Below are 27622 nucleotides of genomic sequence, written 5' to 3'. Positions count from 1 at the left end.
TCTTTCCGAGATGAATACATAACATTTTAGATGAAACCTCTTCAAGAAGGCATCCCTATTATTAAACAGATAAAATTTGAACTGTGTGATGGTTTGAAGTACAAATTATATAGAATCATTTTTGACAGCTGCTTAATAGTAAAAACTCCAAATGTTATCGTATTCTGAATATTTGTGAAAATATTCTCCTGCTATCGTAAATGATAATTTGTGTTTCTTTATGATATCTCATGAGTTGTCTGATCTTTTCCAAATGTGAATGCAAAAAAGGATGTTAATGACACATTATTTGTTATTCACTGCTGAAATCCTGTATTCACTTTATGTTTACAATTTTCTTTTCTGATGCATCTCAGCATATCTCACTTTTTAAGACCAGTCGCAATTTATAATATGCAGTCGATGATTATATATCCAGAGAAATTGTGTAGCTTTGTTATCGCCATGTTAGAGTTACGTATTGTTTCATAAAAATTAGCATAAAGAATACGAGGAGTACTATTCATATGCTTCCGAAGTAGAAAGGTAACCAAAGGAACACACAGAGTGTTCTTTGTGTACACACAGAACGTGTGTACACAGAGTACTCATACATCTGTGTACACGCAACCTCTGTGTGTTCTTCTGCTTCTTCCGAAGGGAAGAACACACAAAGGTATGCGAGCAAAAGTGTAAGGGTGGAGAGAGTCATTCAATCAACATAGCAGAAAAGCTGTTGGAATATAATTAGGTTTTTGTGCTGGTATTTAACAAAGAAAGTGAAAATGACAATTCTGAGAACTGACATTCTAAGAGAAACGAATATTGATACAATGTAGTGAGTAGCTGATATGAAAGGACAGATAAAAAGCCAACAGTTGCTTATGTTGCCTTGCGTATTAAATATCTTTTTATTTAAATGAAAGAAATAATTAAGAACAAAAACTAGAACCTGATATTTCAAACATAATTTCTTGCTATTTTTTGGCGTCATAAATATTTCCCTGTTCTTCATAAACGAACAATCTTGCTGTACTTCAGCTTTTGTAATAATTTCTAAAACCCTTTTCTGTTCTTTGAATATGATTTCTTAATTTTTTCTTTCTATAAAACTAAAAAAAAAAAAATATCAGAAAATAAAAATTATGATCTGTATTTAAAACTTAAGTACAAACGCACGTATGATCTTCACATAATTTTCCTAATATTTTCCAGATTAATTCGACGGTATATGAAATGCCATTACCTTTTTTCGAAACTCATTCATTTTGCCCGGTTGTATGAAAAGGATTTTCTGTCAAGAGTGGTAATGTTTAACTTTATTCTTAATCTTAAAACAATGTAAATTTCCTTTATCAGCCGTAATGAAAGAGTTGACATAACCGGCCCTTTCTTGCCTGAGTTAGTGACCGTTACCTTGGTGCTGTAGCAGAATGTAGGAATTCGCATATATGCTATGCGACGGTCTTTCACATGTCGCAAAGGGCCAATTTAGTCCAAATGGAGTAATATTTTCAGCCTGCTTAGCTACCGTTTCTTCTGGTGATTCGCAATAGAGAATGTTAGTTGTTAATGATAAAATTGCTTGCTTCTCTAATCCTTATAGCTTTATATCTGATCATTCCTTTCACCATTGCTTTCTTTCTGATCTTAGATAAAATTCTAAAGCGATGGCACACGTTCCAAAATCAGTATTTTTGGGATTTGGTATGTTTCAATTTAACTTTTTATTATTATGTTTACGTTTGAAAAAGAAAAATGACAAATTCAATGAAATACTGAAATTATTACTCTTATTTTATATGTTTAGACAATACATTACTTCCTTAAGTATGGGTTGAAACAAAATGGTTTTCAGAGGTTTTCATGAGGATTTGTCTGCATATGTGGAGTTTTTATGTTAAGAATAGTGAAAATGGTAAAATTTTTGAACTTCTACAACAAATTTGCGAATATTCGATCACATTAAACAAGCATATTACCAATAAATTATTTTAATATATAATATATATACTGATTTTTACAATTATTTCTTGTAAAAATTAAACGGCATAACTGTATGCACTTATGGTGATATCGCCTGAATCTAAAGATGTCTAAATATTTTAGTTTTCGAGAATTATTTGCGAAATGAGTGACAAATTTTGGATCGTAATGTATTGTGATCAATAAAATATTCTTATAAAAATTCTAGACCAAATTGTAGACCAAATTTATCTATTCCAATCAAAATTTTAAACCAAAAAGAAAAGTCTTTTAATTTTCTCATTTTAAAAGTACAACATCTAAAAAATAATTGAAAAAAAAAAAAGAACCTGATGCGACAACATATGACTTCCTTGTACTCAATATTAAATTACACGCCTTTTTGCTGCATTTCACTTAAACTTACTTCCTCCAATTTCATTAGATATCTAGTTCTCATTCACTTAATTCATTAAACATCAAAATGCATTTATCAAAATTTGAAAAATATAGAAAAACGTAAAACATCAAATACAGTTAAAACAATTTTTATAATTTAGATTAAAGTTTCTAGGCACAAATAAGTAATTCGGCAGAGGGCAAGAAGGCAGATATGTCGCGGCACAAAACTGCAAGTTTACTTTTGGTCGCAATCAGCAAAAAGACTCTGAAGGAACAGAAGCTGACTTAATTCACTATTCTGTTAAGTTTCAAATGTAAACAAATATGGCAACTATGGTTTAAAAAAAATAACGCTCAACAGCACTTACACTTTCAAATTGTTGATAATTCTACAACTATCGCGTGCAGATTAAGGCAGAAAAAACCTTTAACCGGAAGATATGAACAACATAATTCAATCATTTTTAAAGACAAAAACGAACAATTTACTAACATATAAGAGTAAAAATCCTGAGCTCACGAAGCCGAGTAACAGAGTGGGTATATATATATATATATATATATATATAACAAGCAAGGTAGTTAGTACAATACTGTATGATCAATTTGGTCTAGAAAACATTTTACGCAATATGCTGCAAAATAAGTAAATTAGAAATAGTAGTAAGCTCGCCTAAATATATATATATATGGTGCGGCCGATTGCAACCAAAAAAGAGAGGTACACAACTAGATGTTATAGCAGTCCTAAATACAACATTTCAAAGTTACGTACGTACGTCAGGAATTAAAAAAACTGAGCGTGCAAAGTCGAGTAACAGATTTGGTACATATATATGTATATATATTTATATACTTTTAGTGCAGTCGATTGCAATCAAAATAGCAGGCCCATAACTGCATGTTATAGCAGTCCTATATACAAAATTTCAACTTTCTGAAGCTATTCATGTTTAAGTTATGCTAGATATATGGATGCATACATACGTACGTCCGTACAGACGTCACAAAAAATCTCTTCTGAATCCATTTTAAATCGATATCATAATCTGTTTGGGAAAAATGAGTCCTTTATTCTATACCTTTGCATACAGATGTCATTCAAAAACATCGTTAAATTGCATTCTATAGCGGTAAAAATATATATTTTCTTTGAAATATGATACCCGGAGTTTTTCGTGATTAAGATACTTCCTTTACTTCGTACAAGGATGTAAAAACGGAATTTAGAAATTTTAAAGATTGAAATAAATTTTTTAGACGAAAACATTAAAGTTAGCAATTATATTGCGGCTGTAATGAAAAAACGTAATTTCTTTTAAATTGAGTTAACGTCAAAATATATTTTATTTGGCTTTGATTAAAAAAATGCCCTTCGAAAGTGCCTCATCTAATTTTACTTTTTTGGAGGAAACTAAAAGTATTCTTCAAGTATATCTGAAGATACAAATTCACTACATGTATGTTGGGATACTAATGGATACGAAAATATTGAAATTGAAAAATAGTGCTTTTGTTTCCTATACCTATACAAGAAACCCATATCGGAGGTCTGCAGAACTATTACTCTTCTGTCGTTATACAAGATAGAAGGGCTGGGTCTTAAAAGTACTCACATTTCAGGCAATTTCGGTGTGAGAATGTAACGAAATGACGGGCGAACTACTTTTTGGAAGCATCGCTGAATTTATTTTGAGAATGTGAGTTCAATTACTTTAGAGGGTATTTCGTGTTTTTTTTCTCTTTTTCTTTCCAGGAAGTATTGGATTTCTTCCCAACTTCAGAGAATTTCACATCGACATCCTTGGTGGTATTTATTAGCCGTAGTTAGTCAGTGACTGTAGAAAGGCCATTATTTCAGAGCTCGAACAAAATTCAAAATTTTCTTAACAATGGAATTATTTTTCGAAATATCATACACATATCTGGAAATGTAAATTGCTAAATATGTAATGCAGTTTCTCAGGCAAAGTTTTCGAATATAGAATGCTATTTCTAAAATTGTAAACTGTTAAGTATTTTTAATAATCATCCATTTCTGAAGCAATAACTGCAGCTTAAGTTTTTAATAATCATCATTTCTAAAGCGAAAAGTATAGCTTAAGTTTAAATTTCTGGTTAGATTTCAAATTCAGGTTGTTTCTGTAGGGTAAGTTTTATATCATAACTGGGTATGCTCACATAAATGTTAACACTCACGGAACAGAAACATTGGTTCTTAACTATACTAATACACTGCTGAACAACTTTTATATGGTTGAATAGAGTACACTCATGACGTAATCAATAATCGTAATCTAGAAACATTCAATAATCGTAATCTAGAAACATTTCGTAAACATCGCAACCTGCTAAAATGTGTAGATCTTGGTTAGTTGTTTATAAGAGCAGTAATTGTACGTATTTAAGCTGAAAGCAATGAACAATAGACAATAGAATAACGTACGGCAGGTAAAACCACAGTAGCAGAACATTTTTTATAGTTTCAGTATATGTATTTGGTTCAGCTGTCTGTTGAAGTATTAATATAAGTAAGACAGAATCTAATAATATGTTCTAGCATAATTGCAAATTTTTGGTTCCCTAAATTAATGGGTGCTATTAAAAATACGTACCTTGTAAAGATTCAACAATAAATCTATCAAAAATACCAAATAAAATACAGAGAAACTTAAACCGTTATGAGGGAAGGTAGTTTACGGTATTTATAATTTCAAAATTAATCCCAGCTGTGTTATTACAAAGGACATGAGAAGAGAAAAGAAACATATTTTTTTACTTCCTTGCACGAAGTAAAGAAAGTATTGAAATGGCGAAGGGTTCGCGTATCATAGTTCAAAAGAAATATCCATTTTGACCGTTTCCAAATCCGTTGTGACAGTTTCTTCGCTTACGTCTGTATTAGTAATAATATTAATACAAATGGGCGCAGCCTCCAGTCCATCTAGCCGGCACAAGCCGGCCATATGACTAAGAGGAGAAGTGGCCAAACCAACCCAAAACGAGGGAGCCAGCAACTCGGTTGCGCCATTCTGAAAAAAAAATAAATAAATAAATAAATAAAAAGACCAAATGAACGAATTTAAACTAGCCGTAGAGAAACCAAGTCAGGGCCTAGAGCGACAGGGAAAAAAAAAGACAGAACAGACTCAAAATTATGTTAGCAAAAGGTTGCAAAGCCAATCAATTAAATAACACTCAAGTAAATCGAGCCCAAAAAATTAAAATAGATTAGAGTTATTAAAATTAAATAAAACTCGTCACAGATCCCAAACACATACATAGCGCATTCCAAATAAAAACAAAAGTAAAAGTAGATCTTGTTCTCAATTCCAATAGTATTCTTATTCATATTAAATAATGTTCATTATTTCCTTAACATATTTTCTTGCTTTTCCATTTTTTATTCAAATCTTGCATATTATTTTGCTTTCACACTCCCTGTTAATACAGAATCCTCAACGAAGTGAACTGCATCTCTGTAAGAATTACATATTTTCCCTAAGCAGTTCTCCTGGAGCTGGAATATGCTTATATGAGCGGGGAACCTATCATGATTGCTAATTAATTGGTTGCGGTTAATATCATTCATAGTCATTTTTTCCTTGATACAAATAGGTCTTAAATAGTTCATTTTTTTCTTAGGTGTCTCCCACCTATCCTTCCATTGTTTCAACAAATGGTCTTTCATAATGGTAATTGTCCTTCATAATGGCAATGGTCTTTCTCTTTGATTCTTGAATATTATAACAAATGGCTCCATCCCCAAGGGCAGACTCTTTGGTGTATGTATCAAGCCTCTCATTACCACACATTTAAGAGTGTGCTTTAACCCAGTGCAGGTATAATGTGTGTTTTCTTGTAAGTTTTCTATACAAGCATGTGGCATTTTGGCAGTCGTGAAGCTCAGCATCAAAGTTCAGGCATGGCTATTTGAAGAGTGCTAAGCAGGATATCCAAAGATGACACAAATTGATTTAGCTTCTAATTGCCCGTTTTTATTTACTCTAATTAGCAAATCATTTTCATTTTAGATGACACTCTTTAAATTACACATCCATGGTAGCTTTAACTAAGTATGATTGAATTTAAACTTCATGCATCATAACTGATTCTAACAAAGGAAACAAAAGATGGACATTGCAGGGCAGAGTCTTGTAGCAGCGAGATTAGGAAGCAATCTGACTGAAAAATGGCGCGTACTCAGTATTTATAGTAGCGGCTACATAATAGGCTAGCAAATTCTAGAAGGTACTGGTCTAGGGGGGAAATACTGAATTCCAGAAAGTTAATTAAAGATTGCGTGTTAGCGTAGAGCAAAGCCATCGTATTTTTTTTATATTTTACAAGCATTTGATTTCATTCGTAAGCTCACATAATAATGTTATGAATCGGTCGGGAGAGCGCAGGCGGAGCAGACAAAGCCCAATAGACTAATTTTATATGATTCTCGCAATTGTTAGTCATTTCATTCGAAGGCTCTCTTTTACCGAATAAATTTCTGCCTGATATACAGAATTATTAGTTTTCATGTTCGTTTTTTAAAATCGATCTCACACCATAAAAATACCACAAAAGTGGCATCGACACTCCCTTCATATTCCGACTTATCAACACCAAATTCAAATTTTTGCATCAATTCGAATATCTCGGTAAATTGTAATTCCGAATACATCCCGAGGGTGAATAACGTTATTTTGCTTCTGTTCAAAAGCGCTATTATGAAGATGTGTAATTCCATATGTAATACAAGAAACAAGTCCATGTCTAAATAGAAATTTACCATAATAAACTTTGTAACTTAGTGAGAGAGGCGGTACACCAGCCAACACGCAGATCACCTCAGTCGCGACTGTACGGAAGCATCTGGTAATAGCAAGTATCTAGGTCCTCTGCAAAGAATCAAGTTTTAATCTAAGCCTGACCAGCTCTCCTGCTCGGCTACCCCAAGCTCCTATTTCATAAAGAAAATATATATCCCTGAGGATGAAACACTTAAATGCAAGAAGTAAAGTTCTTGAATTTAAAGAAAGTAAATTATCTGATGTAAAAAGTTTAAAGTATCTGAAATAAAATTCCTTTTGTAAATATTTAATTTTTTTATATTTCTTTGTCCACATTTAAAATGTGCTATAAAATTCAATTTCTCATTGATGGAAATACCAAGATGTTTAAAATTAAGACACAATAACACGCCGAATAAATACTAATTCAGAAGACAAACAACAAAAATCAGCGTTATATTTACAAAATTTCCACAAGACTAGTTTCGATGGTTTTACCGAACCACCATCCTCAGCTGCAAAACAGCAATTTCATTTGCGTTTTGGAGCTGAGGATGAGGTGATGATAAGAACAACATAATTCAATCATTTTTAAAGAAAAAAATGCACAATTCACAAGCATATAAGAATAAAGAAACTGAGATCACTGAGCCGAGTAACAGAGTGGATGTATATACCCATATATTTATATATTTTTGGTGCGGCCGATTTCAACCGAAATACGAGGTGCACATCTACATGTTATAGCGGTCCTATATACACAATTTCAACGTTCTGAGGCTAGTCGTTTTTGAGTTATGCAAGATGCGGTTTTGCAGCTGAGGATGGTGGTTCGGTAAAACCATCGAAACTAGTCCTGTGGAAATTTTGTAAATATAACGTTGATTTTTGTTGTTTGTCTTCTGAATTAGTGTTTAAAATTATCAATAAAGTTGAAATTTTTTATTTAATTTCAATATGGGATGTATTACCTTTTTTTCAACGCAAGGAAAAAATAGACCGTTAGTTTTTTCTACAGTAAAGAAATCTGTTCTTCCGAACTCTATTTTTGAAAGGCAGTTTCGGGTTCATGAAAAGACTGTTCTGTTTTTCTCAAGGGAATCACCCATAATAATTGCCAAAATATATCTGCATAACAAACAATTTCTATGTTCACAATGTTGATATGCAACAATTGGTTAACTATAAGGATTCAGAACAAGGGAGCACTACATGAACCTAGGGAACATCTACAATTAAATTTGTATTCCACATTTATTTCTTTAGAATTACCATTAAAGATAATAATTCTATTCTGCAAATAGTTTTTAATGATATCAAACATTTTTTTTGTTAATATTAATAGTTTCTTTGAGGATGGAGAGTAACGTGGACCAGCGTATGGAATCAAAAGCACCCTGGACATCGAATGAGACCAGGCTGCATGTTGTTTATCCGTTTCATCCCTGACTAGGTGGACAACCTTATGTAATTCCAATTCGGCTGATTTATATTTCTGGAAGTCATATTGATTCTCACAAATAAAATTCTTATTTGCTAAAAAACGTTTATTCAAGCTTTTTGCATGAGTACTTAACAAGAGAATTTGACTAAACTCTCCAGAATGCTTAGGTATCAAAATCAATTTTCCCATTTTCCAGCCATCAGGGAAAACTCGTAGTTCTGAATATTTATTAAATAATAATATAAAAAAATTCATATTTCCGAAATAAGTTCTTAACCAGTATAGTTACGATCCTATGCAGTCCGGGGGGCCCTATCAGTCTTAACACTAATAATGACGTTAAAAATTTCTTCGTACTTAAAAGTTTCCTCCAGTTCCCTGTCATCCTTGTTATTCATTTTTTCAAAATCTCAGTCATGATAGCAATTATCAAATCTGAGTGTGCCTTTTATTAACCAATCGTACTAGTCTTCAGACTAGTACCTCATTACAATCATCTTTTTTCGGAAATGGATTTTCTTTTATTTGTGGTGTGTATGTAAAACTTGTAATATATTTTATTCTTCATAAATGCAGGATTTTAATGCCCTTCTTGACACTTTTAATAGTTTTTATAAGGCTAGTATACGTTTATAAGTGATTTTCCTTTGAAATTTTATCTCAGTATCCAAGTTCGCAACCTGGGAACTTTTCCTTAGAACGTGGGCAGCGGTTCTCAACCTTTTGACTAACAAACAAAATCTAAGCAAAAATTGAAAACATTTAGTACCACCACTATAAAGTACTACTACCACCACCACTCTTAAACAAAGCTCAGATCGCATAAATTAAGGAGTGTTAGAGTAAAACTCAATCAGGATGTTGGGGTTTTAATTTTTGAATTAATAGTTAAAAATACTACTTTGCTATTTTGTGCGCCACCTATTTTTCTCTTGTGTACCACCAGTGGTACGCGAACCACCGGTTGCGAAACCCTGACTTAGAGCATAAGTTTTCTTTTTCAGTGTTTGAATCTGTGGGGGTCCATCGAGCGGTCTTAATTTTCCCTTCATTTCCTTTATATTTTCAGTCAGCTTGTCAACAAAAAAAATCGTTCACCCTGCGGACCACATTATTTAGCCCTTCTAGGTAATTACAAGAAAAAATCTCGTTTTCAAAACTTATTATATCTATATAATTTTTTAAAAGACTTGTAATTCTTCTTAGGTTATTCGTGTAAATATTCACAAGCTTGTTTTCAATTTTGATGAATTCCAGATTTACATAAGTATATTTGTCGTCACTCAGGGTTGCTTCTTCGAATATTTGTATTTGAATACAAAATATATCCAAACACGAAAAGCCCAAAGCTAAATCGTCCATTCTATCTCCCACCGGGGAGAAAAAAGGTGGGTACAGAATCATCTTCATTAAACAGTTTTAAATTTTGTGAAATGATAAAATTCGCGATTTTATCATTTCAGTTAAAATTCCCCTGTGGTCCAAAATTCATGCCCTCAGTTAAAAGTCTGTGAGTTAAAATCACCAATAATAATAAAATAATCATCATACTTGTTTAATATCACTTTCGGATTATTTAAATGACAGTTGAGCTCTTCCGCCTGTAATAAGTAGACAGAGATAATTCCCAGGCGTGAGCATTTATTCGATATTGAGATAACCACAATACAGTACGAAGTCACATCGACCATAAATTCAATATCGTTTCTAGTAATTGTAATAGCACTGCGTCCCGTACATGTAACTTTCCATTCCCACACAATATATGCTATATTATCATTTAAATAATAAGGTTCCTGTATGTTGATAAAGTCAGGATAGTCTTCTGCAATATTGTCTACTGCAGAGAGCCTACAAGCAGGTGCAGCACAAAGGTTGAAATTGCAGTTTAAAATATTCATAATTAAAGACAACGATAGTAATCCAGCAATAAGAATTATATTCGTAAAATAAAATATTAGAATCCTATTTAAAGTTAATCTACATATACAATTCAATAATATCAATAAGATCTCAAATAAGTATTCCAAATCAATAAAATATTATGTAGATAAAATTATCTTCAGTTAACACAAAGTTCACTTTTCAACGTATTTATCCAATAAAATTCCAAGATAGTCAGTTAATCTATCAGTTTATAAAACTAGATGTAAGATAATTACAGGATGGTAAGGCCAGGTAAAAGTCGATATCGTCTAAAGCCAAAACATATGATTTGCTAATATGGGCTAATATTCCAAAGCCATTATATGAAAATAAGTAATTATACTTTAAGATGAAAATAAATGAATAGACTAATAGCTAACAGAATATAGCTGTTATCACCAAATCCAAATGTAATATTAAAACGTAGGCATAAAAGATAAATACCTTAGTCCCAGACTAAAATGTGCTAAAACTATTTTCTTAAAGTAACCAAAGACTATAAATCCAAATGTTTATTATAAGTGCTATTTCATCTACTAATACAGAGCAACTTGGGGATAAGGCATTACGTTACACCACATAATTCGTGCCATATTTCTTATTCACTTCTTTACGGTTAATACAACTTAGTTTCTAAAATTTACAATCTTTATCTTCATAATTTCTTAAACAATTACTGCAAACAATTTCGTTTTTACAAACTTTCCTTATATTTTCATAGACCAAACAGTTAGTGCAGCGTTTAGGTCCTAAATATAATTTAACTGAGTAACATTTCCAGCCAAACGGTGATCTTTGACCTTCTGCAACGAAATTTTGACATTGGTCGGAAATCTGAAAATTCCGATGAGAGACCTCCGTCTTCGCTGCGCGCATTAGGATCCTAGAACAATCACTATTACAAGTACAATTTCGCTATAAAACCTCCAAAAAGGTTTGCATTAGAAACCTACTCTGAAACATTATAAACGATGACTTTGGTCGTATAATGTTTTTCCTTTTAGGGCTTATTGAGTTAAGTTTTTCCTTCTCCAACACAGGGTTTCTAGTGCAACACATTCTTCCTTATTTTGCAATCGTCGTTTCTTTTAGTGTACGAATTTAAGACATTAACTCGAATATGTTTGGAGTCAAAGTTACTTCTAATTTCATCATAAACGTTGACATCTTTTGTAAGAGTTTTAAGTATAATTTCACTATCCTTATTTAGCCCTGATTCTTTTAAATTTGTAATTATTTTCTTGCCTTAATTCCTTCGTTTCTTTTACCTTGCATATCAATAGGGATCCTACGCTCCTCTTTAAGCACTCTAATGTGTGCCATCTCTTTTATTATTGCAACCAATTTATTATTTTCAAATTCATCTTCAACTTTTTTCAAATTACGTCTAGTGACACAATCAGAGATTTGACCAATTCCTTCACTGATGGCTTCAACAAGATATTTAGAAATTCTCCTTCTCTAACAGCCTCTATTGTTCTATTTAAATCATTAATAATTTTAAAAAATATCATCATTATTCTTTCTCACTTTATCAATAATAATCCAACTTTCCATGTTAAAATTCTTACCTTGTGACATTTTGCACCAAGCACTGGAAAAAAGAAAACGTTCAACATAAATAATTTCATAAATAATCTATAAAATGTTCCACGCAATAATCACTCCTTTAAAAAATTTATAAAGATCAGAAAACCATAAAAGCACTCGAAAATCCACAAAAATATCAAATTATGTACCATACGTTAAATCTCGGACATTAGCAATGCAAAGGCAAAGAACACACACTGGCCAATGAATTAGAAACTCAAGATCAATATTTTATTAGACCACCTTTCTCACGGATAACTGCTCTGATTCGTTTGGGCATCGAGTCTACATGCTTCTGGAATGCAGTTGCAGCCAGAGAATACCATGCATTGGCTATGCAACGTTTTAGATCTTGTAAATTAGATTGGAAGAGGGGAGTGCTGTCGAATGCGTCTTTCCACCACATTCCACACATTCTTTGTGAGCTTAAGATACGGGCTGTGCGGTGGCCGAGGGGAGTGTTGGAAGTCAGACTAATATTCAGCGAACCAATTACGAAAACTTCTAGCACGATGTGTAGTTGCATTTTCGTCGATGAAGTGTCCGTCGTCATCAAGGTAAAAATGCAACATTGCAGGGTTCACTTGATCTGCCAGTATAAAAATAGGTATCTCATGGCTGTTTGTTTACCCTCGAGGCACACCCGGCCACCACTTTAATGCCAGCAGAACATGCCCCATGTCATGATACTCCCACCAGACCCTTGCACAGTGCGAGTAAGGGAAGATGGATTTCATGGCTTCATGTGGTTTTTTGCCAAATTCGATGTCTTCCATCAATGCGAAATAAGGTGTATCCGACCACATTACCCGTTTCTAATCCTCAGATGTGCAGTGTCTTCTTTTCGGACACCATTGTAAACGAATACTTGCATCTCGGCCAGAAATGAGTGGTTTTCTTACAGGCACTTACTATTCATTCCTATCCTCTGCAAGTTTCTGAGAATGGTTTGAGCTGAAATCTGTTGGGAAAGCCTTGGTTGACGATCTGTGTCAGCTGAAACAGAGTCACTATTCTGCCGTACAATTCGTAGGATACGCCGCCGATCACTTTCTTGGAAAACTGTGCTCGAACCGTAGTTACGTCTTCTAAAAAAACTATGGGTTCTGATTCCAACTTTTACAAACCTTTCATATATGGCTGCTTTTGAAAACCCAGTGAGATTTGCTATCTTTGAAGTCTAGGCTTCTACTAAACAGGCACCAACAAATAAGTCCATATTCAAATGCTGAAAGATCTGTCGTTTTTCTCATTTTATTTCATTCATCGTGAAAAGCCCTCTTACACTAGCATTCTAACTACGTGTAACCGACGCCACAAAAAAAAAAAAAAAAAAAAAAAAAAAAAAAATGAAGGTTCCTAATTCATTGGCCAGTGTGTGTGTATTAGGGCCATGTAAACTGAAACACCATTGTAACAGTTATTTGCTTAACTTTGTTATCATTATATGTTGTATCGTTACATGAATTAAGAACTCAATTTTATTTACTGCAGTTGCTTATTCTTCTTACCATAGTGTTTGGAACGTTTTGTATTTGCGAAGGGATATCAAAGCACCTAGTTATTTCAAAAATGTTTAAAATGACTTCTGTTTAAAATGTATTTCTAAAAATAAATTTTAAATTGCACTTGTGAGGCAAGATTTTTGAATTCTTTGTGAATGGAAATGACTTTGCAAGAAACATGTTTACGACTTGCTTCTGGATTTCAAAATCTTGAGAAAGCTTTATATAGAGCAATAAGGGTTTCTATTTTTAAACTCAAGTCCCCATTAAAATACATTTCAATGATTCTATTTGCTTATCTTTCTGCAGTATTTTGAAATGATCGGCATTCTTAGCTTGCATACAATTTTATGCACAGAAGCAAAACATCAACAATAACCAATAGGTTGTTATCCTAAAATGTCACAATATGCTTTAACATTATTTATCACTCTAAGTTACATATATACGGTCGTTATTATGATATCCCAGTCAAAGCCTTAGAATGTTTGTCGTTGCTATACTGCCATTAGAGTAATTTTCGTATAGAAAAAGATATTTCACAACAGTTTCTAGAGTTTCATTGAATTTTTTGAATAAAATCTTTGTTAATTTTTTTCAGTTAACGAGAAGAATGCAATAGAATAAATTTTTCTTTTTTGGGAGTCTTATGTATATTTACTTAAGACTGTCATATCTAACGTATATTGCTTTACACATCGTCGTGTTTTTAAATGACGTTATTATTACGAAGATTGAATAAACCTTAAGAATTTGTCTAAAACGGAAATAGTTTAGAAAATCTAAAATATTATACTCAAAACGTATAATCATTAGATTCATAGATACAGCAGACTTAAATTATGCAACTCGCTGAGATTTGAACGCCAGTCCTCCCGATTGCCAGCAGGACGTGCTATTACACAACGAAGGCACGCGAGGTTACACAACGAAGGCACGCAAAACGAAAAGGAGTAAATAATGTCACACACTTCTCTTTTAAAAGGCCACTGGTGATGAGGGAACTCAATCACCAAATTATCGTGGTGACGAATCATCGTCCACAAACTTTTCAGTTCGGGCGGCACTTATACAGTAAATTCATCGATACATGAGGCTTAAATATGTAAAAAACCCTACCGGTACTTTAACAGGACCCTCCGGACTGTCAGCGGAAAGTGTCACGGAGGCATAAGAAAAAGGATAAAATACCTTACAAAACATACTACTATTAAAAATTAACGGACAAATCTCTTTTAGATTACATGTTACGAAAACAAACTTTAAGTTAGAGATAAATTTACTTTGTAAATACATGCATGGAAGTAAAGTATATAAATATATCACCTAATTCGATGAGTATATAAGATGTTTTCTCCCTGCTTCCTGCATGCCTTCGTGGTGAAAAAGTAGCAATCTTGGTGCATATTTGAGAGTTCCAAATTCGAGGGAGCATTGCTCATTTCTTCTTTCTCATTTCTTCCCGGAGGGAGCATTGCTCATTTCTTCAGTTTCCTGACATAGAAAAAATTCTATGTCTTGTTATAGTCAAAAGTGGCGCCTGAACTAAAAAGTGGTGGATGATGATTCTCTCCCCCTTCCCCAAAGTTTGGCGAATGTGTCTCTTACACTCCAGTACCCCTTTAAAAGAGGAGTATAAAGGTATTTACTTCCTCCTTTCTGTATCGCTTACGTGGTGAAACGGTAGCACAACAGATACCCGTTTATGTCAACATAAAATGTTCTAATAAAATCTCGATTACTCCACGTTTACCTGCAATGGAAACGGCTGATATTTTTTTATAAAACCGAAATTCTGATTATGAGTAGTTTGTAGTAAATTTTAAGGCTTTTTACAAGATACTGACTGAAAGTATTATTTTTGCCGAAGGCTCGGATAAACTTATCTAAGACGACTGTAGCTTAGATCAGCTATTCTCAACTGATCATACGAAAGAGAAAAATAGATGGTACTCAAAGAAACAAAGCATTTTTAACTATTAAATTTAAAAATATCGTGAAGGAAAAGAACAATTGATAGAAATTTTCTGCGATCGAACTCTAACTGAAGATTTCAAAAATAACAGACTTATTAACTTCTGGCTGAAACAAAGAGACAATTTAAACGCATTTCAAATAAAGGTATTAAATTTTTATTTCTTTTTTGCAAAACCTATTTGTATGAACAAGGATTTCTTCCATGTTGTATTCAAAAATTAAATACAGAATAAAATGAAAAGTGGACCCTAATTTACGACTAAAACTAAGCGATATAAGACCAGACATAGGGAAACTGATCTCTCTTAAACAGGCCCAAATTTCACACTAACTTTTAAATTATTATAACGTCTAAAGGTCGAGAACGCTGGCCTAGACTATCTAAAATTGTGAATGGTCGTCTCGGGAAATATTTAAATTTTATATGAATAGAACGGATGAGCAATTTCCGTTTCAGAGCGGTACTGAGAGAGTTCAAAATATGAATTTAGTACTCCAAAAGTAGTACGTAGTTTAGTACTCCTCCAGCCAAAAAAGGAACCATAAAACCTGTGGATAAAATTCAAAGATTTCTTTGACTTGAAAATGTCAGACAAAGAGCCTTGAATTCCTTACTCATTATTAAAGATTTCAAATCGTTGCCATCCACATCTTCAAAACGAAGAAAAATTTAATTAAAAATATGGATATTTTGCAATGCTTACAAGTCCAGAGATAGCGATTTTCTGTGGTAACATTTAATATAAACTTTGTGTATAAATATGCAAGAACAGCAAAATAATTTACCAAACTTTTTAATCTCTTAACAATTCTAAACAGTAACGATTTTTACATGTGAAGATATCCGAAACAAATCCAAAATAAATTTAAATCACAAATATAAATTTTTTAGTAAATATAAAAAGAGGTATGGCATTATTTAACACTCTCTAAATTTAAACAATGATCAGTTAGTACACGCTCTTGTTTTTTCCTCTTTGCCCTTTCTTTAATGTAATATTTTTTTTTTCTCTTTGCCTTTTCTAATAACATCTGAATATCCTTTCATAAAAAAAAAAACAAAAAATGTATTATACACTTTGCAATGAACATACGGCGTGAATCTGGGTAAAACGCCTTCTCGATGTGAACTGAGGGGGGGGATCTGAAGTTTTCATATTTTAAATTACTTCCAAAGGGGCGTTTTTTTAACGTTTTATGTGTTACCTTTATTTATTAAATATCATGTTCTTTGTACTTAAACCATAAAATTCAGTTCAATAGTAGTGTCGCCAAATAATTTTAAAATGAGACTATCTTTAGAATTTACGATACACAGTTCCTCGCCCTGGAGATAAAAAGAGTTTTTTTTTTCCCCACGTAGATTTTTGACATTGCTCGCTTTCAAATCGTTGAGTTTGTTACTTAAAAATTCGTTAAAGTTTTACAAACTATGAAATCGATAATAAAACAAATTCCAAATTTAAAATTTTGACTTCCACATGGCCATATTCGCAGTAGGATTACGTCATTCAAAATTCGATGGCTGTATTTACAGTTGTTTTATCACAATGCGAGAAATATACATACATTTATGCATATTTTTCATTATTTAATTTCTTCAAATATAATGCAGAACTCTGACATTTGGTGGCAACTTTTTTAAAAGTGAAAAGGACATTTATAGTGATTCAACGCAATATCGCAAAACGAAAACAAAAGTCCTTCAGGGACAAAACCCCTTTGGACTAAAAAAAGGACAGTTCTATATCTTCCGTTCTATTGGGCCGATTGACAAAACTCAAATTCCGTTTTTCATGTCTCGAATGCGCAGTTTAGGATATGTATCAGATTTAAATGTAGCATTGCTCTTACATAGGTATTTTGACACAAAGTTGGACCTTTTTCTGAAATAACATTTTATTTTTTTTTCTATTTCAATTCTATTTAGGTTCTACTATACTCAAGTTATGCATAGATATAAAATTTTCTAAAACTTAATGCGAAATTTAAGAAAAAATCCAAAAAGTTTTCTTGGTGCAATTTATTTCCACAGTCAATAATTCACTTGTCAAAGTTCTTATTACATGGTAACCAATTTTCCTTTCCCTTCCATTATGCCGGAGAGGAAAACAGGCACCTCGTTCCTATCCGTTTTTACGTTGTGCATGAGCGGGAAAAAGTCACATCGTTCCTACTTTCAAATAATTTTAGCAAAGTGTCTAAACCACATTTGATGTTTTACCACTTTCAACAAATATGCCAAATTTCAAAACGTCCCAATATATAAATTCACGTATATCTTGGGAAATTTTAAATAAATAAGTGCCATTTTTGCAGGAATGCTTAGAAATACGCCTACTTTAAGATGACAGTAAAACTTCTGTAGATTATAATTCAATTTTTTATTTATTTATAAAAATTAGTAAAAAATAAAAATTAAAAAACTAAATCATATAAAATGAATGAATTTTATTTGAATTGAACCTGAATTTCAAAATGTGAAAGAAAGAATAAAATAAGTTTTAAAAAAAATAGAGATTAATAAATATATACCAAATTCAATTAACTCTGAGGACCTAAAAGTTTGAGTGCTAATTTTTTAAAAACTACTCGTGCGATTTTTACAAAACTTGTTTATTTGGCTTAATTTATGTCGTAGAATTGAAATATGGAAAACAATTGGTATGTTATATCAGAAAAACCAGCACCTTTATCAGTTGACTCATATGCACGCTTTGTCAGGGGATGCCGTAGGTGAACTCATGTTAATATCTTTCGAGCTTGCGAGCCTTCCCAGTACTACGCAATCTATTTTGGCAGCTCTAAGTTAAGATTATTTGAGCAAATTGTCTACGGTCGCTGATATTACTGAGCTCATACTATCTCACTCTTATGTGAATGCGGCTATTGTCACCCCTGAGAGAAGTGAATTTGCTACAACTCATTTGGAACTTCAGGTACGGAATGAGACAAAGCAAGCTGAGGAGTTAACCTCTGCCTTGAGGCGCAATTCTCACACTCCTAAGCGCAATTTTCGGCATTCATAACGGCACAGTTGATTACGCAAGCGCTATAAACTAATCGGTATAAAAAGCGAACAGCCGAACTTTGTTTCTACCACGTAAACTTTGGTGATCGAGAGAGAAAATGCTGGTCTGCATGTTTCTTTCGTAAAATAATGAGAAATGTCAAATGGTTTGCTAGTCAAGGTGGCGATCGCCAAGTGAATTGTATAGTTTCGCCGACCCCTTATCCTAAATTAAAATATTTAATTTATACTGGAGCGGAAGCGTCAATAATACGGGAAAATATGCTCAATGGTCTAGACATCTCAGGATTTGGTTTTGTTCGCCGGGAATGGAACTAAAATTCCCATATTTCCCATATAATCTATATATAATTCCCATATATATATATATATATCCCCAATATATTTATTTTCCATTATATTCCCATATCCCTATATATATTAGATATAAGATGTTTAGTGCTATATTTAGCACTATAGCACTAAACATCTTATCTTGGACTTAAATTTACGTCACATCTTTACTTGGTTACTTGTTGTGGATGTAAATAAGCCAATTTCGGGTGATCATTTCTTTAAGAAATATGGATTACTTGTTGACGTTGTTAATAATTATCTTATTTTTTCTGGACAAGTTAGTCATAGGGTGGCAAATTGTTTAAGAGCTCGTTTGGTTTAGGCATATCTGCTCTTCTTAATGACACTAAATTTGATAAATTACTGGCTGAGTATCCTGAACATATTATTCCTTCTTCTGAAAAAAAAAATCAATTATCAACAATTTTTCATTGAATGAAAAATTGTTGATAATTGATTGAGTCTAAATGCCATGCCCTCTCGTGTTTTCTAAATTTCATCGTTTCACGCCGGATATCATCTAGGCGGCAGGGCAGATGTTTGAGTACCTCATGTGACAGGGAGTCATTTAGCAGTCCAAAAATGCTTGCGGCAGCCCTCTTCACATTATCAGTTAGTATAATGGTAACTAGCGCCCTTGCGGTGACTACCGGCTACTTGAATGCTGTGACTATTCCTGATCGGTATCCCGTACCGCATTTTCAGAACTGTACACAGATTTCTTTTGGAAAACATTTTAAAACACATGATTTGGCTAGTATCATCAAATCCCTTTTAACCCAATGGACGTGCCTAAACCAGCTATGACTACCCTATTTGGATTGCTTGAATTGCTTAAAACCTTGTTTGGTTTGCGAAACGTCGACTAAACATTCCAAATGTTTTATTCATCAGAGATTTTCTGGCTTAGACTTTCTGGCTTGTGTTCCTTACACTCATGATTTGCTTGTGGCATCAGCAAATGAAGACGAGCACCCGAGCGAACTCCGTTTTTGATATTATCGGCAAGCCATCGGTATGGTTTTTCGGCAATTTAATTACACCTTCAGGTGTTCGACCTCTTCCTGAATAAATTGCAATTATTTCGAACTTCGCTAAACATGTAATAATGTCTGAATTTAAGAAGTTCTTGACAAAGGTTTTGCTGAATTTTTATCGAAGATATTTGCCTAAGGCAAGTACTACCGAATCTCCACTTCGCCCTGCATACACACATACATAAGTACCTTCGTACAGACGTCCGGAAACGTCCCATTAGAACTCATTTTAAATCCATTTTACAAACTGTTTGGAAAAGACAGTTTTCTATCCGTACATACAGATGTCACGCAAAAACGTCGGATTAAAATGAAACAAAAAAAAGAAAAAATTTATAACTTTATTCATAAAAAATGTTTATACTTCAGAATAAAAATTTATTTTGGAATATATAGGATATAAATGCATTCAAGAGAAAACGACGTAACAGTACCTTATTGCATTGTTTTAAAAAACTTCAGTTTATGATTATATAAGATATGAAATTCACTTTAAAGGTATTTTTGCAGTTTAAGTAAAATTAATATATTTAAGCATTTCAATGTGAATTATGTTTTGGCGCCTCATTATGTATGATATCTAGCTATAGGGTATTTGCTTAGGAGTTAAATTAAGTTTGATACCTTATAACAGTGAGAGTTTTGTTATTCTGAAGCATTATTAATTATTCTTCGAAAGTCCTCTTTATAACTCATTTCATTTGAAAGTTAATATTGAAGCCATAATCATTTGCTATAAAGTTAGAGCTTTAATAAATCACTATTTATTTAACTCCATTACTCGATCATTTTGTCATTACGTATGTTCACTAAACGGAATAATTAAATATCAGTTAAATATTTACTCAAGTTACGATTTCAAATAACTTCTAAGAACGTGACAATTTAATATAATAGCGTTTCATAGTTGAATGCTATTAATGGGAGTTTTATAAAAGAAGCTATGTTCTGGATGATTTGATTAATTCGACTACATATAAAATTTAAGATTTTGAGTAGTTGCCTAGGCTGTACAGTAAACTATTCAATATTATATCAGGGAATTTAAAAGTGTTATTTATTTATATGCATGACCGTAACGAAGCTACTGCACAGTTATTAGTGCAAAGATAAAAAGATATTTATGTTTCTTTCACATAAAGATACTTGTTATTCGTTTTTTTTTATTTTTCATTCCTCTCAGGTGACTGATTTTTGATGAGGGACATAATTTCAAATGAGGTATTTTATTTTTGTTGTTTATGTGTTCAATGAAAGAACAAAAATTACAATATGGAAGGTAGTTTGCTTACTTGTAGAAAAAAGAATTGGGAGCAAGATGTTGATGTCGATGTCGTTGATTATCTCTTCTGTAAAAATTAGTTTGCAAGTGCGTATATGTTGCGCAGAATGTTTACATAAGATGAAGAAAGTAATTGTAGAGACGACGACTGCTTCCTTCATAAAACATTATTGTAGAAAATATATACCCTTATACCTATAAGTGAAGATGAATAAATATATTAACTTTTGATAAACTTTTTCAATGCTTGAAGAGAGATCGATAAGTATATATTTAGAATGGCTGTACCATAAATCATAAGTAATCAAACGAATATTGTCATCAAAGGATCTATACACATCTCGAAGCCCTCAAAAACATATAGCTGCCTCGAGCCCCAAGGGTACCTATACTTAAAAGCCAACTACGGTTTTCATCTTTAAACATCGTGAAACATATGTCTATAGTAATAGTATTGAATTTTGTTAAAAAATTACTAAAAAGGATCTTCTCAGAGGCATACAATAGGCAATTAGATTAGTATTTAATTTGTATCTAGATAAATGCACGTGAGACAATTACACATCAATAAACAAGACAATTATACACTAAAGCAACTTAACACCTAGAAATTAAAACAGATGTTCTTAAAGGCACTATTTGCAATGTATTTCCAAAAATCAGGAGAATGGAAGTAAAATTTATTTTATGATTACGTTTTACTTAGTTTTTCTTATTGTAATACCATTTTATATTGTTTCCTCATTTGCCATTTTCAAATTATTTTCCAATTTCTATTTTAATAATTGCTGAGTATTGCATATCTGAATAACATGTATTACCATAAAACTCACATATCATGTTTTTTTTTTTTTTTTTTTTTTTTTTTTTGGTTTTTGCTAGAAATTTAACTTTGATGTTTTTCGCAATGCTAAAATAAGAGAAAAGAATGATGCATTTTAGATACGTTAATATTACGCCAAAGAAAGGCTGCGACGTCATGTAGTAGTAAAATAAGTTCTGCTAATGATATCATTCTTACATTCATTGATTTTAAATATAAAATAATTTTCTTTCGTTATTTTGTTTAAGGCAAAAGCTTATACTTTTGGGAAATAGTAAAATTACACGAAGTGCAAGTATGCGAGTACGCGATATAATTTTGGAATTACGTTAAGTGGTAGTATTCAAGAGCTCTGACGTGTTAATTTAGAATAAAACGTGCCTATGCTTACTTCTAGTAAGAACAAAGCTTAAATGAAATAATACATTGCTTGAATTGTAGCATCCGGGATTAGATTATGACTTCAAAATGTAACCCCACCCATTTAAGATGTCACTAAGCCCCACCTACTTCAGGATTTCGATGGCGTTCTTAACTTTTGAATATCATTTAGAAAGCATTAACTTCAAGCGGAAGGTTATGAATTTTAATAAAGGAAAGTACCAATTTATTAAATTTCACTTTCCTAAATACATTCTGTTTAAATAAATGAACAATAAATACTAAAAAATGAAGGTTAATCCCGAAACTGAAATTAAAAATTTCGATTGGCTCTCATTTCAGCGTGAAAAAAGGGGAAGTTAGTGCTTGTTTATCATAGTCTGCTAATGTAAGAATTAACTGCTGAGGATCTGGCAATGACGTAATAATGCGGCAACTTGAGTGGTGACACATACAACGTAATTAGTCTATTTTAGAACGATATAGATATATTTAATGATAGATCCAAACAACAGTGTTACAAAAAGTCCAGCCAGGCAGGGAGCTAAGCAATCCAAAATTCGCAGAATCAGCTCTGAAAAATGAAACATTAGTAATCAAAAAGAAAAACGATTAACCTGTGGTGAGCAGTGATTATGCCTCACCGTTTGCACTACCACTGCCAGCAAATCATCTGAAAACTCAGCTTCTTGTCAGAGGTGCTTCATTTAGAGCTGTAAGTAGTTACGGTATCATATATGCATTGATGATACATAAACATAACATCTATATATTGGTTCAGGAGTTATTATATAGATGTACATGTTTCCTGCATATTGTTACGTCACTTGAATTACGATATTTCCAGAGTAAGATGAGAGGGAGATAAAAGTGTGTAAAATTTCATTAATAAATGACATGTCTGTAATGAACTAAGGGAATGTGAAAAAATAATAGAATTTGAATTTGATGCATAAATAAAGTATGACATACATCTGCAAATGTAATATTTCAAGCTCAACTCTTCAGTCGTTTCCAGAAAATGGCGGTGCTCTTTTCCATTAAAGAACTGTAAATTATTATGTGAATTCTCAATTAGGAAACTAGGTTTCTGGCATATTAAACTCTAGAATTACAAAAATAAATATTTCACGTACTATTGTTCCTCAGAGTCTGTACATATAGACGGGATTCAGAACGTTCCAGTCCCACCAGCGGCCGAGCGGTAAAGGCGGTGAACACTGGTAGTTCGGTCCGAGGTTCGAATCCCGCGAACGGGCTGGCTGCATGGGCGTTTTCGTGGTTTTCCCTACGTAAAACGTGTATACGAGCCAGTTTCCCTTAGAAAGCCCTCCACGAAGGCATCCCTCCCTTTAGGCAGATAGCCCTCGTGTGCTTTGCCATAATTAAATAATCCAAATCCAAATCCAGAACGTTCCAGTTCTACGTAACTCAAAACGGTCTAGTTAAACGTGATTCAGAACGCTCTTTGCATTTATACGGAAGTGGTAGCAGTACAAGTATTTGACATGCTATTGATCGTTATAAACCTATAATCTATAGACGACATTCAGAACGTCTGCCTAAACGTTAAGAGAACGTTCTGCTAGCACGTTATAGAAACTCTCATAGAACGTTCTAGGAACGTTATACGTATAAAATTCTTACTAGTACCACATTTTGACGTTCTATTACCCATTAATGAACTACATCTTACAGACGTAACTCAGAACGTTTTGATCGAACGTTAAAGACACATTCCCTTAGAACGATGAAGGATCGTTCTGCTAGAAAGCTACCGGAACTTCCATAGAACGTTCAAGGGACGTTTTACAAAATTGTTAGTAACACCATTTTTTGACGTTCTACTGCCCTTTATTGAACTGTAACATATTGAAGTGATTCACCACATTCTTCCAGAATGTTAAAGGAACGTTCTCTTAGAACGTTAGAAGAACATTAATATAAAGTTTTAAAAAAGTGATAGTAGTACTACTTTTGATTTACTACTGTCCGTTATTGAACTGGAATACATAGACGTGGTTCAGAACGTTCAGGTGGAACGTGACAAAGACGTTGTACTGAACGTTCTCTAAACGTTGTGGGTTTTGGCTGTGTCTCTAGCTGGGTTGTGGCTCGACGTTTTACAGTTCTTTTTTACATATATTGCGTGTAAGCAATGCATTTCATGTATTGCGCATATGCCACCCTGATGGGAAAGTGATTAGCGACCCTGACAGCCGGACCAAAGGGCTCAGTTTTGAATCCCGGAGAAGCATGGAGCAAATTTTCTGTCCCTTCATAGGACGCAGAGGTAGCCCACCGATTAGGTTCCTCCATAATAAAGTTACCATAGCTTCCGGCCTTAGTAGCGGCCAACGCCTATAACGTCTAATATTTTTTTAATGAAAAAAAAATAGCTACAGTTCGTTTTTGGATATTTTTTCTTTTCAGGTTACCTAACACTTACTAATGATCCATGCTAGTAGATAACAGAATATATATATTTATACTGTTTGCTAAATTCCATATTATTGCAATTGTAGCAATATTAATTAACTTTTACATATTACTGTTATGAATATACATGGTGAATGAATATATATTAATTTATAATTTCACAAAGATTTTGTACAATTTGTACAAGTACTCAGTTGTTACCTATAAAATTCTGTGAATCATTTGCACTATCGTACTAGTATGGCTAGTTATGGAAGAGGGTGAAGTGCTTAATATTACATGAGGATACATAATTCTTGTCCTCTTGCTGCTACGTTCTCGATTATTTTTATCACTTTCCTTCGAAGATATATATTTGTTGTCGTATGTCTAGATAGCCATCTAGGTTCTGAGTCTTTTTTAAGATGCAAATGTCGTAATATGGGATGGTATAAATATGTGGTGCTCCCAATCGTTTTTGTTCCCACACACGCATGTGTCACTTTCAGACATGTTTCATTCCCAGTAGTATGTAAGGAAAGGGCTATGTTTAGTAATATACCAATTTATGTATAGGAGTGCTATCAGTCTTCGCTTTGATGCATGGGATAAATCTAAAGGCCCATCCACCTTGTTGCGCGTTTTGCCACCAGTTTATTTTATTTTTTAATGATTCTGTTACTTGATGATTGTTACAGTTTGGGATTTAGGGAGAGGGAGGGTTGTTATAACGTTTTGATTGCTTGCTGATTCTTTAGCATATTTATCGACGTCCGTTCATTCCTTCCTGCATGTGGTTCCAGCCATTAAATAATTAATTTTGTATTGGCGATTCATAATGAAGAGGTAAATAACTTTCTGATTATAGGAAATTTGCTCGCCTTTTTTGCGATGTATTACTATTGCACAAGAACTCCATCTTCAGTTATTTCCGTATTGAATACAGCTCCGGTTTTAACGCACAGGGCTGGTGTTAGGCCGCTCAGTGGGATCTTTGCAAGTTGTAAATTTTGCTGCCAGGTACCTCTCAAAATTCTAAACATTTTGCATTATTAAATTCCGCTGCCCAATGTCTGCTCTATATTCTAAAAATTCCACAACTCCTAAATGCTGCCGCACCGATTGCACAGTCTCTGGTGTCAGTCTTGGCGGAGAGTAGAGACTTCTGGCAGCTACCAAAGGCTAACAAAAGTTGTCTTCTTCCTCACATTAGGAGTTTGGTGCAGAAAAATAATTTTGACGTTGTCAGATAAGGCCTGAAAGTACATTAAATGATATATTATCGATGGTCGTTTATTTCAATTCACAATGAATAGTTTGGTCTTACCGAAGTTAAGCTTGTTTTTAAAATAAAGAAATTACTACAATGGAAGAAAGACAAGAATGGAAGTTGAAGCCCAACTATATTAAGCGATTTCTATTGAAGCGTTAGGAGTGATGATTCAGAATATAGCAACAAACGGCAAACGTAAAGGCACAAGCAGATTTCAAGGCCATTTTTAGCGTACTGTTCAAGCAACCAAGGCAGATTTTCTCTTTAGTGCATTTTTTTGTATAGCAGAATTGCTGACTACAATGTTGATTCTGAAATTTTTTGTAATGTCAACAAGGACCAATCATAGAAATCAATGTGCATGTTCAAGCTGAGGAGCTAAAATTTAGTGACGAAAAGCTTATTTAAATTCTTTGTTCCAAATATTATAAAATTTAAGGACCTTCTGACAGCTTTAATTTTAAGAAAGAAGATTGTTTTCAAACATAATAAACGCCCATGAAAATTGGTCCATTTCAAACATGATAGCGAAACTTAATAATGTGTTATAAAAGAACACACAATTTTTTTCATCTAATGCGTCTATATATACAATCATCTGTCATCTATACACAATAAAGATCACTAGATCAAAAAATTAATCATAGAAGTATTCAATGTATTAATTTAATTAGTCCCTTTGCTTTTTAATAAAGAAGATTGTCTTTTCAAACACGAAGCTATACAGTTTATTACCCTGACAAAGATTTATTTTCTGAAATCTCTTACTGTATATGTAAGTCGGAAGCTATGAAAGAAGAGCAGAAATGCGTAATTTGTTATCGTAAAAGCAGAAAAAAAAAAGTCTGTATTGAACAAAACAGAACGATTAAAGTTACTGAAATATTCATTTATATTAATATCTAAAAATCATAAAAATTATTAATTGCCTTTTTCAAGTGACAGGTCAATATATTTATCCGTACGATCTGGAATAAATTTTTAAATGTGTTCATTACTCAAACAAATAAATTTCATTCTCTGTGGAATCTTCAGAGAAGCAAATACACTTTTAACCAGATTGCAATTTTCATTTAGTCCGCGCATTTTTTACTTATTTTCTCGAGATATATCAAGCCATTTGATTGTTGTTCAACCGGAAATTCAGTTCTCAGAAAATCATTTGATTCAGCTCTCCCGGAAATTGTTGAATCATTTTCATCTTTACTTAAGAGTTCCTATGTAGGATAAATTCTTTAAATCTATTTGCTATTTTTATGCGTTTGAGTGTCCTAAATTCAGTTTATTAGATGATACTTCATGTATAATAGGATATTCTTAGATACAATGGAAAAATGTAAATATGTGTCACATTTGTTCAAACATATAAAATGTAACGAGTTGATGTAAAATGCAATACTTTTGATTCAGAGTTGCAATAAAATTTGTACAGTACTCAGTTCTATCACTTAGTGAGTTAGATTTTGTTT

Source organism: Stegodyphus dumicola, chromosome 3, assembly GCF_044657685.1.
Source record: "Stegodyphus dumicola isolate Sdum_Otavi_A_Nest chromosome 3, ASM4465768v1".
NCBI classification, from domain to species: Eukaryota; Metazoa; Arthropoda; class Arachnida; order Araneae; family Eresidae; genus Stegodyphus; species Stegodyphus dumicola.
Note: the sequence above shows the minus strand (reverse complement) of the source record.